General features: G+C 50.5%; 1 protein-coding gene across 4 annotated transcripts in view; it reads right to left on the bottom strand.

The window, feature by feature from the left end:
- Positions 1 to 12,615, bottom strand: part of RASGEF1C (RasGEF domain family member 1C) — a 61,952-nt gene extending 49,337 nt beyond the window's left edge. For 3 of the 4 annotated variants that reach the window (XM_074350110.1, XM_074350113.1, XM_074350111.1), the window contains exon 1: positions 12,493 to 12,609. The gene's annotated coding sequence lies outside the window, so the exon portion shown is untranslated. Of the gene's footprint in view, positions 1 to 12,492 lie in introns of all 4 variants that reach the window. The other variant, XM_074350112.1, reaches the window with a different exon arrangement.
- Between the last annotated feature and the right edge of the window lie 3,500 nt (positions 12,616 to 16,115).

The raw sequence follows: 16,115 nt of genomic DNA, 5'->3' as shown, positions 1-16,115 counted from the left end.
GATTAAAAAAACCACTGAAGGCTAAATTTGAGAAAAGATGTGCAGAAGATCATGAGAGAGTGGGGTGCTGAAATCAAGACAGACCAAGCGATCAAAGAAATACAATAGAGAGTCCAGAAATAGAGCCACAGTTTATGGTCAATTGATTGTTTAAGAAAATGCAAATGCAATTCAGTTGAGAAAGATGGTCATTTCAACAAATAGTGTAGAAACAATTGGTTATCTGATGCAAAAAAAATTGATATTGATCCATTCTTCCCACCATAGACAAAAATTAACTCAAAATGGATCACAGATTAAGACCTATACCTATAAAGTTTCTAGAGGAAAACATGGAAGAAAAATCTTTGTAACCTTGGGTTAGATAAAAATTCCTTAAACACCCAAACATAAATGAAAAGAAAAAACTGATAAAGGAGACTGCACCAAAATTAAAAATTTCTGCTCTTCAAAAGATACTTCGAAAAGAATAAATGGCAGTCACATAAGGAAGGGAAAATTTATAAGTCATTTACTGATAAAGAACTTGTAACCAGGATATATGTACGGAGATCTCAAAAGGCAATAAGAAAACAAGCCTGATTTTCGATGTGCAAAATATTTGAACAGATATTTCCTCAGAGGCGATACACAGATGGCAAACAGGCATAAGAAAAGACGTCCAAGTAACCAGCCATTAGGGAGATGAAAATTGAAACCACAATAAGATCCTATTAGAACAGCTAAAATGAAAAAGACCGACAATACCAAATGTAGCAAGGAAGCAGATCAACTGGAACTTCCATACACTGCTAAGGGGTTCAACCACAATGGAAAAGAATGTGGCAGTTTCTTAAAAGTTAAACAGGAACTTCCCATATCACCTAGCCATCCCATTCCCGTGTATTTATCCAAGAAAAACGAAAGCATATAGTCACACAAAGGTGTGCTTGTAAATGTTCACAGGAGCTTGCTTTATAACAGTCCCAAATCATAAACAGCCTAAATGTCCATCAGCAGGTGCAACAGATACATGTATGTGATTTTTATTGCTGCGTAACAAATACCATAAACTTAGAATACAATTACCCAAAACTTACACATAAATATATTACCTCCCGGTTTCTTTGGGTTGTGATTTTGGTTGGGCTCTCTGCTCAGAGATTCACCAGGCTGAAATCAGGGTGTCAGTAGGGGCTGCCATCTCATCTGGGCCTCAGATTCCTTTCCCAACCTCACTGCTTGTTGGTAGAATTCAGTTCCTTGCAGTTGCAGGACTGAGGCCCTCCGCTCTAAGAGGCCACCCACCTTCTGTACAGCATGGTTGTCTGCATCCTCATGGCCAAGAGGAGAGTCACTCTCAGGCTTTAAATCTGTCTGACTTCAGGAAGAATCCAGTCCTTCCTTCAGGGTCCACTCACCTGGTTAGGTCAGGCCCACCCAGAATAATCTCCCTTTTCATTAACTCAGTATCAACTGACCAGGGACCTTAATTGCACCTGCAAAATTCCTTCTGCCATATAATGTAACCTAATAACCTCAAATCTCATCACGTTCAGAGGTCCCTCCTACACTCAATGGGAAGGGGTGATCCAGCACATGTAACAAAAGAGTGGGAATCCTAGGGCCCATCTTAGAATGCTGCTGACCACATAAACAAACTGTGGCACATCCAACCAATGGGAACCCTGCACATCAATGAAAGGGGAGAAACTGTTGATACACACGACATGGATATACTTTCATTACGCCTAGTGAAGGTAACTAGGTAGAGACGTTTATTACTTTGTGGTGATGGTTTCATGAGTGTTTACATATATTTACACGTATCATGAGTGTTTACTGTATGTCAATTATACAGATGTTTAAAAAAAGATGTTTCTAAAACCTGATACTTGATAGTTATTGGAAAACATATTTTTCAATTTTTCAACTCTAATTTTTATGAAACTGAAATACAGATTAGTTATTTATGATGAAACTTAATATTCCAACTGAGATGTGCTGTAAGCACAAATGCACACCCGAATCTTGGAGACAGTATGAACTAGCGACGGAAAACATCACTGGTAACTTGTACGTGGGTTACACATGGCTAACATTTGGGATAGGTTTGGTTACATAAAGTATATTATTGACCTTAATTTCACCTTTATTAATGTGGCCACAAGAAAATTTCAAAGTACTCACTCGTTTACCCCATGATGTTCCTACTGTGCAGATCACATGACTTGCCTAGGGAAGTACAGGGGACAGACAGACAAGAGCACTGACACCAGAAGGAGACAAACAGCCAAATCCAGAACATGGGACATTCTACAGGACAGACGTCCCCGTTTCTCTAAGAACTCAATGCAATGAAGACCCCCCCCAAAAAAAAATCCCTAAAAAAATAAACGCAGGGGGAAAAGGACTATTTATAGAATAAAAACGACTTAAGGGTTATAAAAACCAAATGCCATGTGAGAAACTAGCTAGGACCCTGATTTGAACCAATCAACTGTAAAAACACATTTCTGAAGTAACTGGGGCATCAAATTCTCAGATAAGATAAAGAAATTATTATTAATTTCATTAAGTGTGCCACTGGCATGGTGCTTATAAGTAAAATCCTTATCAGCCTCTAGATGCATATCATAGTCATGACAGGGGACATGACAGGGTGTCTCGGATTTGCTTTAACCACCTAAAGGTGTGGGAGTTCAGATAAAGGAAGAAGGACGGTGAGTTAATAGTGTGGGATCTGCGAGATGAGTACATGGTGGTTTGTGTTTATCCTATACTTTACATGATTAAGTTCTGGAAAATTTCCATGAGAAAAGGTTAAAAAAAGAAAAGTCTGTGACTTTCTCCCTGAAAGCCCCAAGGGGCCTGGGTGCCATGGGGCCTTGGGCTGCCCTCCCTGTCTGAGCAGGGGATGAAAATGGCACAGGAAGGAATGCGGGGCTCCCTCATTACGCTGAGTGGCAACACGACTGACCACATTTCATGTACGTACCGTGCACCTGTCAACAACTCTGCTCGTGAAATTGGTGACCGTGCAATCACCTTATTCTTCTTCTCATACTTGCTGTTTACAAAACGTAAGTACGTTTTCTCTGGCAAGCATTTCAGAACGGCAACATGCAGACACTTAAAGTCCTTTTCATCATCCAAAGTGCTAATACAATTTGGCTGCGTTTATGCAGAAACATCTGTTTTCAAACCGCAGGCCGCTGGGGACCTGCAATTCACATCTGGGGAGCAGCTGTCATACACACTGTCATCTCAGCCTGCTTAACCCTTTCCACAGCCTGCCCTGCACACGTTCACGCAACCACCAAGTGTGCAATGTTTTATTCTGAAGGGGCTTCTCAGAACAGCCGGTCGTCAGAACCCCGGAGCTGGGGAAGCCCCTCCCCGCGGACTGGTAGGGACTGCCAGGAAACGTGAGGAGACTGGAGGGTTCAACCATCTCACAGAAATATGTCACAAGTGGATCGCAGCTCCTGACCAAGGCTCCAGAGCCTGGGTGGTCCGATGGACGGACAGACAGATGGTCAAGCAGAGAGTGGAGGTCCCACTCATAAAGGCCCAGGAGAGGGCAGGCCACACGGCTCGAGAATAGCCCAGACTGTAAACAAACATCGCAGATCACAAACTGCATGGACTGAGAGCCAGGGCCCGTGTTGGCTGGATTACCCCACAAAGTCGCCTTGTGTCCCCGAGCCTCTGTCTCCTCACCTGTAAAGCAGATGGAAGCTGCTGTGGGAATTACCTGAAGCCACAGGTGCACAGTTGCTGGCAATGAGCAGGTGCTTCAACCATCAAAGAGAGAGAAGTGGTCATTTTATTATAATTATTTAGCCAGACTCATGCGCTTTTGAAAGTTGTCCAGATTTAAAAACCAGAAAAGTGAACAATTTACTGACCAAATGAACTCTGCAGGGGCAAAATTTAGCTCATTCCGAGGCTGTGTCCTTCCAGCCCTTGGCGAGACCCCTGCGTGTAAAGCAGGAGTTCACCCATTAGAATGATCCCTGGCGCGGGGTGGAAAGGCCTCTGACTGACAACACCGAAGTCTGTGTTAGTTTTATTCAAAAATAATAAAACTGAGGTGCCCCCGCCCACGTTCATGGCCCTCTCACAGCTTAGTCCGTACACTCTTCCTGGCTGAGGCTGTGTGGTCTGACAGTTCAGGGAGCCCTTGGTGGCGGTGCCCGGGGAGTAACACCTTAAGGAAATCACAGAGACGACACGACTCGCACAAGAGGGCTCCTTTCTGCAGGGAGCTCCGTGGGGCAAAGGGGGGTCAGGCCCCCTCACACCGTCACTACCAGATGTGAGGGAGGGAGGCATGCTGGGTCCCCAGGAGGAAAACGGAACGAGCGCACAGCAGGCGCCTGCTCTGCACCAGACACCAGCCCCATTTGGTGTTTGAAACCCAGAGTGATTCCGGGAGTGTAAGAGCAGGCACGAAGTGAGGAAGCGGTGGGCTCAGACCCTGGCCTCTGGGACCTGGCCTTCTGCTGTCTCTGGTTCCCTGCAGAATGTTCAGGGGGCCTGCATGAAGAGAACCCCCTTGAAGTAGAGCCGGGCACACAGGGCCAGGCCCAAAGGCAAGGGAGTAGGAGGCAGCCCCCCGAGAGGGCACAGTGACACTGACAGGAGGGAGATCGGGAAAGATGCCTGAAGGGACGTAAGGGAAATTGAGGCCAGAGCCCAGCGCTTCCACGGGACACCCAGGAAAAGCCTTCAGCCCCCAGGGCCCAGCCTCTCCTCCCAGCACCCCTCCCCGCACGCTCCTGGAAGACGACTTGGCCTCCAGGAGGGCACAGGATGGCAGGTGGAGGGGGGTGGACTTCTCTTCCTAGAGACGCATCACAGTGTGTAATTTTAAAGCAATTTCAACCTCAAACCCTTAAGCTAAATCAAGTTTAAGGAAAGAGTCCAACAAGTCCAGATTATGGGGAAAAAAATCCTGTAGCGCCTTCAAAACATTAGGAAAGATGAACAAAAAATTTGGAAAAAATACACAAATCATCTGCTGCGGAGTAAAAGACTGTAGCAGACACAACAAACAAGTGCAGTGTTTGATCACTGACTGGACCTTGGACGTAAGAGTAAGGCCCGAAGGACATCGCTGGGCAACTGCTGACAGCTGAGCATGGACTGTTTATGAGAAATATTTTGGTGTTAACATTAAGTTTCTTGAGTGTGTTACCAGAGTAGAGGTTTTGTAGGAGGACATCCTTGTTCCAAGGAGATGCCGAGGCATTTGGGGAGAGGTTATGATTTCAGTAACTGACTCTCCCATGGTTCAAAAGTGATGAGCACTGAGATACAGCACAGGCTGCAAGCTGTTTCCAACGGACGGAGTCAGGTGAAGCTGGATTCACCATTCTTTATGAAGCTTTCCAAGTAAAAAGTCTGGGGACAGCTCCAGGTCCCCATCGATAACGGCAGGCACCTGGATCCAAACCTCTCCATTCAGATGATCCAGGAGAGCAAATGAACCAACCACATCCAGCCCAGAACGTGGCCAGGAGACAGGCTGCTGCCCGCCCGAAACTGATGTGAAGCAGACCCAGCCCGCAGAGCCCGCTTCAGAGCCCGCTGGTGCTGAGGGTCGGGCAGAGACTGGGTGGAAAGGAGGAGCAGGGAGCTGGGGCCAAGGACCTAGACGAAGTAACAGCAGAAGGAGGAAGTCCCACCCGCAGGGGAAAGTTCTGAGAGCAGGAGAGAGACCGGGTGGGTGGAAGCACGCGTACTGGGGAACTGAAAGGGGACAACGTGTGTGGGGCCAGAGGTGGCTGTCCTGGAAAGGCCCTGCTTCAGGGATGTGGCTCAGAAGTGGAGGTCCTTGGAGGCCTGGTGGTAAGTGGATAGGAGCAAGCAGCAAGGAAGGAAGTTCAAGGACCCACAGAAGCAAAGTGAGTGGTAAACACAGAAGATACATAATCGCTCCCAAGTCCTAAAGACACCAAGTAAGGCGACTGCAACTTCTCTAAACCAGCAAAAGAGGGCACTCTTGAACTAAGAAACATGATGTTACCCAAACCCCAACTCCCACCTACATTCACTTATTTTTCTTTTGAGGGGGAGGTAATTGGGTTTATTTATTTGCTTATTTTCTTACTGGAGGTACTGGGGACTGAACCCAAGACCTAGTGCATGCTAGGCGTGCGCTCCACCACTGAGCTGTACCCTCCCCACTACATTCACTTATGACTACCAGTCCCAGCAAACCTAAAAAAGATATTTCTAAGTTCATAGAAGACAATAGACAATACTTATACGAAACCAATTTAAGGAACTGAGTCATTCTCTCCAAAAACTAATTTACATGGGAACAATGTAGCAACGCCCCCAACTTGAATTGCCCTCAGAAAACATTCAGATACTGAAAAAGAAAACAAACAAAACAAAAAACCTGAAGTATAAATCTGAAACCTCAGAGCAGAATGGACCAAAAAATAGGTAAACATGAGACTAGAGTTTCCCAAACTCAGGAAAGCAAGTCAAAGACAAAATCAACTCAGAAATGAACATTAAATTAAAAGCTCTCTTAGGGAGAGTAGAGTTGACTGAAAATTTTATAATATGCATTGAGGAAATTAATGAAAACAACCTCAAAACAAAAGCAAAGTAAAGATAGTAGTAAAGAGAATCATAAAGTGACAGACACAAGATACAGGCAAAAGAAGATCTAGTATACAGACATGTTGGAAGAAAACCAAAATAATTAACACTTAAAGTTATTATCCAAGAAAAGCGTCTAGCAATGAAAGAAGACTTGAACCTGCATATTCAAAGCTCCCACCCAAACCTGAGAAAATCGATCTCAAATGGTCAACTCCAAGACATTTCCTGGTAAAATGATTAGACTTTGAAGGTAAAGGGAAAAAAAAAACCTTTGGAGTGCCAGGAAAAATGATCAGGTCACTTACAAAGGGAAGAAAACCATGTTTATTTCAGATTTCTTGTCAACAGCATGTAAGAAACACCACCCAGGGCAACATTTTAACAGATGCAAGGAGAGAAAGTGTAGGTCAGGATTTTATAACCAGCCAAGCTATCCTTCAAGTGTTGAGGGTACAGAAAACAAGCCCAACATGAAAGAAGTCAGGGAGCCCTTCCTGCAGACCCCATCGGAAGCTAAGCTTTATCAAACCAAGAGATGCCTGGGGAAACCGGAAAAATATATATTAGCAAAAAGAACCCAGCACCATTGTGGTGGGCAGATTTTAGGGTGTCAAGGATCCCTCTGTCTCCTGGTGTTCATGCCCTTGAGTGTGGACGGAACCTTTGACTTTGCTCTAAACAACAGAATATAGCAAAGATCATGGGACACCACTTCCGTGATTCCCTTGCATAACACTCCATCTCGCAGGTTTACTCTCGAGACTCTCCTTGCTGGCCTGATGGAGAAAGAGGCCATGCTGGGGAAGCCCATGTGGCAAGAACCACAGGTGGCCCTTAGGAACTGTGCGTGGCCCAGAAGCCGAGGGCAGACTCCAGCCACCCACCAACAAACACTTAAGCTCTCAGTCCTACAACCACAAAGAAATGAAGCCTGCTAACAACCACGTGAGTGGAAAAGCGAATCCATTCCTAGTTGAGCCTCTAGATGAGGACCCAATCCTGCCCAACACCAGCAGGAACCCAGCTAAGCCATGGCTGGGCTTTAAATCCACGGAAATAGGCACTGTTTTAAGCCACTAAGTTTATGGTAACTTGTTACACAGCAAGAGAGCAATAGGTAACTAGTACAGTCATATCAAAATATATCATGGCCAAGCAGTTTCTATTTCAGGAATGCTAGGATGGCTTAATATTCATATTAAGAAATTTTATGTATTGTTGTTTGCCTCACCCTCATCTTTAACCTGATATTCAGACACCGATTAATACAATGCATCTTATTAACTGTGCTAAGGAGAAATATCATAATTATCTCCACAGATGTCTTCAATAAAAATCAACACCCATTCCTGATTTAAAAAAAAAAACAATAAAACAGGAATTAACGAACACTTCCTTAAAAATGTTGTATGTGTATATATATACATATGCGTATGTGTGTGTGTGTGTGTGTGTGTGTATATATATCTCCTAAAGTCAGCATCTTCCTTAGTGTAAGAAGTATTAGAGACCTTTTTACTAAGGTCAGGAGCAAAATAAGGATGCCCATTATATCCAACGTTTAATACTGAATTGGAGGTATTTAGCCAATTTAATTTGATAAGAGAAAGCAATTAGATGCATAAAAATCAGTAAAGAAGTAAAACTATTTCAATTTTCAGATGGCAGAATATCTGAACTATCTAAAAGAATTAATGATAAAACGAACAATAAAGTAACTTTACTGAGGTAGATAGATAGAAAACAGCATACACCCAGATAAAAATCAGTTACAAGATATAAAGGAAGAAAAAGCACTTACAATAGCAATAAACAAGGTAAAATACTCATGAATAAATCTGACAAGGAGTGTGAAGAAATCTTCGAAATGCTCCCCAAAAGTGGTCTTGACCAAATAAAAGATTAGTCTTAAACACAAAAGAAGACATGCCTTGGGTTTGAATAAGATGACTCAACTTCATAAAAACATTCATTATCCTGAAGTTGTACAAATTTAATCTGATCCTAACAAAAGAGACCAGGAACATGCTGGAATGGCGAGGAAACCGCTGAAATCAAAAGCAGTGGGGGATCAGCCCTCCCAGCTACCACAACACAATAAAAGGGGTTGAGTTCAATCTCTCGCCTCTGTTGCAGCAGGTGTGGATACGGTCTTCCTTGCCGTGCACACACACACACACACACACACACGCACACACACACACAATGCTGCCATAATTCCCACCATGTAAGACCAGCGCGCGAAGAGACAGCCCAGAAGTAGGTCCAGCTGCATCTGGATGTTCCATATGATACAGGTGCATTTCAGGTCACTGGAGAAAAGATGGCCTTCTATTTTTTATTTTTAATGGAGGTCCTGGGGATTGAATCCAGGACCCTGGGCATGCCGAGCATGCGCTCTACCACTGAGCTACACCCTCCCCACCCAAGATGGCCTTTTAAATACGCTGTTGGGGTAAAGAGACAGACATTTGGGAAAAGACTAAATTGGATCCATAAACTAAGTACAAAACCAAACAAGGATTAGAAGACATGGGTGAATTCCACCACAACTGGGTGTCAGAAAAGCCTCAAGGATTCAAAGTCTAGAGGCAATAAATGAAAAGAGCAATTAAATTAACTGTCTAAAAATAGAAAGCTTTTAATGGCAAAACCCACCACAAACAAAGTAAAAAACCCTGATACACCTGGGAGACACATGTGCAATATGACAGAGATAAAGCACGAGTATCCTTAATATGTACTTTGAACAAACTTTCAAACTCAAGGGGAAAAAAATCCCCTCAAATCCAATAGGAAACGGACAAAATATATGGACAAGCAATTCGCAGAAGAGAATCAAATGACTCACAAACATATGAAAAGTATAATTTCACTCAAAATAATAGAAATGTGAATTAAAATGCATTGAAATACTACTTCCTGGCTCTCAGATTCACGAGGCTGCGGGGGCCACAGACACTGTCATACGTTGCTGGTAGGGGAGCAGAATCTGGGGAGGGGAGTTTGGGAACAGTTAACAAAATAAATACTTATTTACTCATCCTTCTTGGCATTAAAGATATGCCTTCACAAATACAAGCAACCTATGCACAAAGTTATCCATCATTCCATTATTTTTAATAACAGAGGCCAGGAAAATAACCAAACGTCCATCCTTTAGACACAACTGAATAAGGACAGCAGAGCCGCAGACTGGAGTATTATGTGGCTGCACAAAAGGATGAGGAAAATGTCTATGAACTGGTAAGGAGATTATTTTTAACTGAAAAAAGCAAAGGACAAAGGAGATGTACATGCTAACTTTTGCGATGATGCATAAATAGCTTGTTTTGCAAAAGAGACCCAGGGAGGATAAACCAGAGACGATTTCAAATGGTTACCCATGGGGCGGGAACACGGAGGAAGAGACATGGGCGGGACTAAGACTGCTGAGTACAGCTGTTTTTGTTTTTTCTTTTAGTTTTGACCTTTGAACCATGTAAAACATGTTTTGGGAACCAATGTTTTACATGGTTCAAAAAATAAAATTGTATCATAAAGGCTAAAAAGAAAAATATCAAATTGTGTGCAAACAGAAACGGATGAAGCTAATGGTGTATCGAATTGGTAACATTCTCACATAGTGCTGACAATCCAGCCAGAGAAACCCTGAACGTGACCTGGTGGGTTTCGGTTGGTAGTGATTTGGATGCAGTGATCCTGAAACTGTTTTGGGTGTATTCTAGGATTAAGCAAATTATTACATACATTGATGTTTTGGGAACCAGGTTCTTACCGTGGGAGAAAAGAGATGGAAATACTAACTTTTAGTTAAAAACAAAAGAAAGAGTTTTGGCTTAGTCCACTGAGGAGGCCTGGAGCCAATGATGTCCAGGTAGCAATGAGCACATCTAATATACTCAGATACTGGTTTCTAAACCCCCCTCCCCTGCACCCCACTGAAAGTCACCGAGGCTTCCTGGAGAAGTGGTTGGCTCTAGGTCTGGGTCACAGTACAAGTGAGAGCTGGAATAATGCTCAGAGACTTACAGGAACATGTCAGAGATCACAGAGACCAACCTGAACACCAAGCATCTCACCTCTGCAAACTCAGGGCACGTGCCCCTTCCCGAGCTGGACACAGGGATGTCTGAGAGCGGCAGTGCGGCACCCAGGAGGATGCAGGAGTGGGGCAGTGCTTGAGACCAAACCAGGCTCCCCTGTCCATCAAAGCTAACAACCCCCACACCTGCAGAAGACCCCGCCCTTCTCATGCCCCTCGCCCCACCAGGATGGCAGCCTCCATGTCTGACCATTGGCTTATCCTTGAAAGTCCCTGGTGGACTCCAGCAGCCTCCTCCCTGCTGCCTCTCCTGCCCCCTACAGTCTCTCCACACCCCCCTCAGGGGCATCCCTTTCAATACTCAAACTCTAAAACCCTCTGGGGACTGTCAACTGCACCAAGAGGAAAACCCAAGCCCCAGGCTTCCCCTAACTGGCTCTGCTCCAGCCCCTCCCATCCACCACCTGTGCCTGCCTCAGGGGCCTTGCACCTGCTGCTCCCTCCTGCTTTTTTTGTGGGCATCACACACACATCACACATCACAGCCAGTGGTCACTGCTCAGAGACACCCTCCCTGACCGGGCCAAGGGTCCCCTCAGTCCCGAGTCTCCAATCTAATCACCCTGTTTTATTTTCTTCCTGGCACTTATCTTCTAACATGACCTTGGCTTTTCCTTTGATTACCTGTTCAGCTTCCCCCTCCCACACCTGCTTGTAAGCACTCACTGGGGCCAGGAGCGGACAGCAGCCATCAGTGGATGCTCCAGGTGAGTGAGCGGACAATCCCAGGCCGCCCCTGTTACCTGGCACAGTGGCTGGAATCTGGCTTTTGGAACCTGTCCTACCACGGCTGAAATCCTACTGTGCCACTTCGTAGTCCTGAGACCTTGAACAAGTCCTGTCACCCAAGCCTCAGCTTAAGATGGAGACACGGCACCTGCCACACAGGTGAGTCTTCCCAGGGCACTTCTCTGGCTCTTGAGTCAGAGCAGAACATCTGCCTCAGAGGCCCAGGAGGTAGGAGGGAGGGGGCTGGGACGAGCCCCTCCACCACCCCAGGCTGCCTCCTCTGTCTTTTCCACACTGCTCTCCACACTGAGCTTGGGGCAGGGTGGGGGGCACCGCCTCGCCTCCTCCCCTCCTGGCTTCCCTTTCCCCACCTGAGCACAGAGAGGAGTGGACTACGGGTCCCCGGACCCTGCCCACCGTCACTGAGTGAGGGACACACGCAGAACCTGGAGCTGACCCCCACGGTCCCTGCAGGCGCTCTGATGGCAGCATGGAGCCTTTCCTCAATTCCATCGCAGCTTAAGAGATGACAACACCATCTCTCCCCACGGACAAGGCCCTTTCCCTTCTTCACAAGCACTGGGAGGGCAGTCTCGCTGTTCCCATTTCACAGACCAGGAAACCGAGGTCTAGTGCGGAGGAGGCCTTGGGTCCGGGCTGGCTTCTCCTACCCCCCCGAGCGGCTGAAGAAGCTTGCTCGTCGTGCGGAGTGGGGCGGCGGGGCGCGCGCGCCGGAGCCGGTCTCCCGCAACGGCGGCCGGGGGTGTGCCCTCCGCCGGTCCCCTCCCGGCCGCCGCCCGGCGCCCGCACCCGCGCGCCTCGCAGCACCCACCCCCCGCCGCCCAGCCCCGCGCCCCGTCATGCGCGCGCGCACCTGTGCCCCGGGTCAGGCCCGCGCGCCCCCGCGCCGCGGCCGGGACCTCCGCCGTCCCGCCGGTCTCGCCGCCCCGCACCTCCGCGTCGCGACCTCCCGGCGCCCCGCCACCCCCGCAGCCCTTCCCCAGCACCCCTTACCCGCGGCGCCCCGAGTCCCGCCCGGCCGCGCCCCGACTCACCGGCTCCCGGCGCGCCCAGTCCCCGGGCCCGGCCCATGGGCAGCGCCCGCCGCGCCCGCTGCGAGCCGCGGCGCCGCCGACCCGGGCCGCCGCCCGCCGCCCGCCGCCCGCCGCCCGCGCGGCTCCCGGGCACAGCCCGCCGTGCTCTGGCGGCCGACCCCAGAGCTGCGCGGCGCGGCGCCCCCTCGCGGCCACACGGGGAAGCGCGGCGCGGGCGGGCGGGGCGCGGGGTGGGGCTGCGGGAGCCCCTGCCTCACGGGCCCCCTACCCACGCCCTCGGCGGCCTCGATACCCGAGAAGTCTCTGCTCAGCAGGCCTCAGTGTCAAGGCCAGACGTCCAGCCCTGCATTCAGGGCCTCCGCTGTGGCTGACTTCCCACCTCCGTGGAGGGGGACCCATTACAAGCGCCAGATGATGCCAGCCCCTCAGAGCATGGCTACTGCCGGACTCTGCACGCAGAATGTCCCTCCGACTCCCTCACCTGAAAACCCCCTGGCACCCTAACACCTGGTTCACTCCCTTTCCTCAAGCCTGGGCCCTGGCCACTCCTCTGGGCCCCCTTGCTTCTGCGATGGCCACTGGACTGCAGTGGTTTGGCTGCGTGTGTCCCTGCCTGGTGGGCACAGGGTGGGCGTGACGGGGCGGGAAGGCTGCTCATTACCCCCTAAACCGCCCCTGGAGGGGAGGGCGGCTGGGCAGGTCACCACCGCGAGGACCCTGAGTGCTAGGGTGACGGTGCGCTGTGCCACTCTCAGCATGGGGCAGGGGCCTGGACACGATGGGCTGACCTTCCTCGGCTGGCTGCACCGGGACGCTGGGAGTTTCATGGTTTGTCCCAGCGTAGAGGTCAGGACGTCTGTTCTCTGCTCCAGTCAGGGCCTGCCTGATGGAATATGGCAAGTGACTCAACCCAACCAGTTTAAGCAAATAATACACTGGCTCATAAAGCTTTAAAGCCAAGGTACTCTGCTTGCAGAATAGTTAGACCCAGGAGCTCAAACGTTACAAGTAGGAATCCACCTCTCCGTCTCCCAGACCCTCCATGGCAGGATGGCCCCCAGCAGTCCTGGGCTGACACCCCCAGAAAGAGCACATCTTCCTGATGGTTCCGAGGGAGCCCAGAGCTGCCGCACAGGCTCCAAGGAGCCCGGCTCAGGCCACTTCCACAGACCAGGAGGATGAGGAATACAGGCCTAGGCGTCACCTCCTGGGAGCCGGGGTGACGTTGGCCGTGGTGCTAACCCTGCAGGTGGAGGAGGGCCCTGCGCCAGCACGCCCTGGTGCTGTTCCCAGATGACTGGTCAGATAAAAACAGCACAGTCCAGCACGTGTCTTGCACAGTTGGGGAAACTAAGGCCTGGGGACAGCAGGCATATATCTACCTAGGGGACGTAGATGTATTAGGGCCAGTGGGTTGAAAGGGCTGGGCAGGGAGGCAGCAGAGCCCGGGGACAAGGCCAGGGCCAGAGGCTGGTCCCAGGGAGGGTGATGCCCGAGACCAAGGGCCAAGGGCCAGGTTGTGTTGAAGGGGAAGGGGAAACAGAGGCAGGAGGGGGGAGGCTTGCCCCCCACCTGTACACAGATCTGCCTCTGGCCTTAGGTGCTGTGGCCAGTCCTGAGGCCAGCACACCTTCTCCAATTCTCAGCCCGTGCTCCCAGCCCTCAGGTCAGGCCTGGTGTGCCTCCCAGAGGCATGCTGGGGCTCTGGGGAGAGAAGGCTGCAGGAGAGGACTGGGGTGCTCTGGCCCACTCACTGTGACACGCTGGGACCCAGCAGCACTGTAGGGCCCGCTAGCTCTGTGTAGCTCAGAGGAGCAGGGCCAGCCTCTCTCCCACCACCCCCTCTGTGGGCAAGGGCCTGGGGACCGCTGAGGCACTACTGCCACGCTGGGTGCAGCAGGGCACAGTGCTTGGCGGAGCAACCGAAACCCGAGGCTGGACTTGCTTGTGGCCACAGCACCTGTCCCAAGCGGTTGCGTGGGGCAGGGCTATGCCTGAGACAGGGAAGAAGGCTGTGTCTCCTGAGGTCCCCTGTACCCTCTCCTGCTGCCCGGGAGGTCAGGTCTGTGTCGAGGGGACAGCACGTGCTGTTGTCAGCACCACCTGACAGCTCCTTGGGCCGAGCCTTGAGGCCAGCGGGGAGTTCTGCTCTGAACCGCCGCCAGCTTGGGGGACACTGGCTGCAGGTGCCATGGGTGGACCCTGGGAGAGGTCCGGCCCTGTGAAGGCACCACATTTCCCCAGCCCTCTCCCCAGCCTAGCCGCGTCCATCAGGTCTCCTCAGCCTGCCCTGCCCCAGCCCACCTCTCCACTCTAGGACACAGCCAGGGACACATCCCCAGAGTGTGCTGTGTTGGGACAGAGGGTAAGCTCTTGTTCACCCTGCTCTGCCCAGCCCTGCCCTGAGACACGCCTCTGGGGGATATTTCCTGAGGGCCTAGTTGTGCCGTGCGCCATGCTGGGGGCTAGGATATCATGGTGAGCAGGGTGTGGGGTTCTTGCCGCCTCAGAGCCCACAGCTGAGAGAGGGGAGACTGAAAACTAATTACACAAACAGAAGAGTAATAAAAAAATAAAGTATCATTTCAGAGAATGCTAAGTGCCATAAAGTCACCAACACAGGGTGAGGTGGCTGAGTATGTTGGGGCTACTTTGGATGGGAGGACTCAGGAAAGGCCCTTCTGGACACATGGGGTTTGGGCTGAGACCCCAATGAGGAGCCAGCTCCACCAGGTCTGTGGGAAGACTGTCCTGGACAGAGAGGATAGCAGGAGCAAAGGCCCTGTGGCCAGCAAGGCACATCACATGTTGTGAGAAAGGAAACCGGTGTGCCTAGAGAGGAGGAGAGGGTGGGGAAGAGTGCAGAAGCCCAGGTGGAAGGGGCCAGGGCCGCGAGGGTGAGGCGCTGGGGCTCTGTCCTTTGGGGCTGGGCCAGGGCCAGGCTCTGCCCCAGCTCTGTCAGTGGCGCCCCCAGCAGATAGGCTGCTGTGACACCCACGTGGCCTTTCCCAGCGCCTCCAGCCCCTGCCTTGGTTGCTCATGGCCCTGATGGCACCTCCCACCCACGTGACTCTGGGAGCAACTGAGTTTGCTCCAACAGCCCAGCACTGGGATGGCAGGGCTGGGGTCCTCGTCCACTGAGGAGGCCACCCTGGAGCTGCTTGCTGCATGGAAGGTGCACATGAGGGAGGGCAGCAGGCAGGGGATGTCTGGAAAGCACAGAGCCTGGGCAGGGGCAGGGGCCAGGGGAGAAGACACAGCACTGAGGATGGGAAGATGAGGAGAACGTGTGAGGCGCGAGGGGCAGCACGGGCCCAGCCAGGATGGATGGGGGACTTTGCTGAGACTGTGGGGCCAAGGGGATATTTGGGGGCATTTGGAGGTGGCTGGACTTGTGGATACAGTCTGGTGTGGGCTCTCCTAGGTGAAGGAAGGAGATCCTGGGGCCCAGCTGCTGTAGACACTCAGACAGTGGCTGGAGTGTGAGGGCCCCTGTGGCATGTCTGCCCCAACTCTCAGCACAGCTGGAGCAGGTGACCCAGGAACAAGGCTGACACCACGTGTGCTGCCAAGCAGTGTCCCCAGTAAAATCAGAGAACAGTAAGGGAAGAACTTCGGCCTTT

The sequence above is a fragment of the Camelus bactrianus genome, chromosome 22, assembly GCF_048773025.1.
Source record: "Camelus bactrianus isolate YW-2024 breed Bactrian camel chromosome 22, ASM4877302v1, whole genome shotgun sequence".
NCBI lineage: Eukaryota > Metazoa > Chordata > Mammalia > Artiodactyla > Camelidae > Camelus > Camelus bactrianus.
The sequence above is the reverse complement of the archived record's forward strand: the minus strand, read 5'-3'. Positions and strand labels throughout refer to the sequence as shown.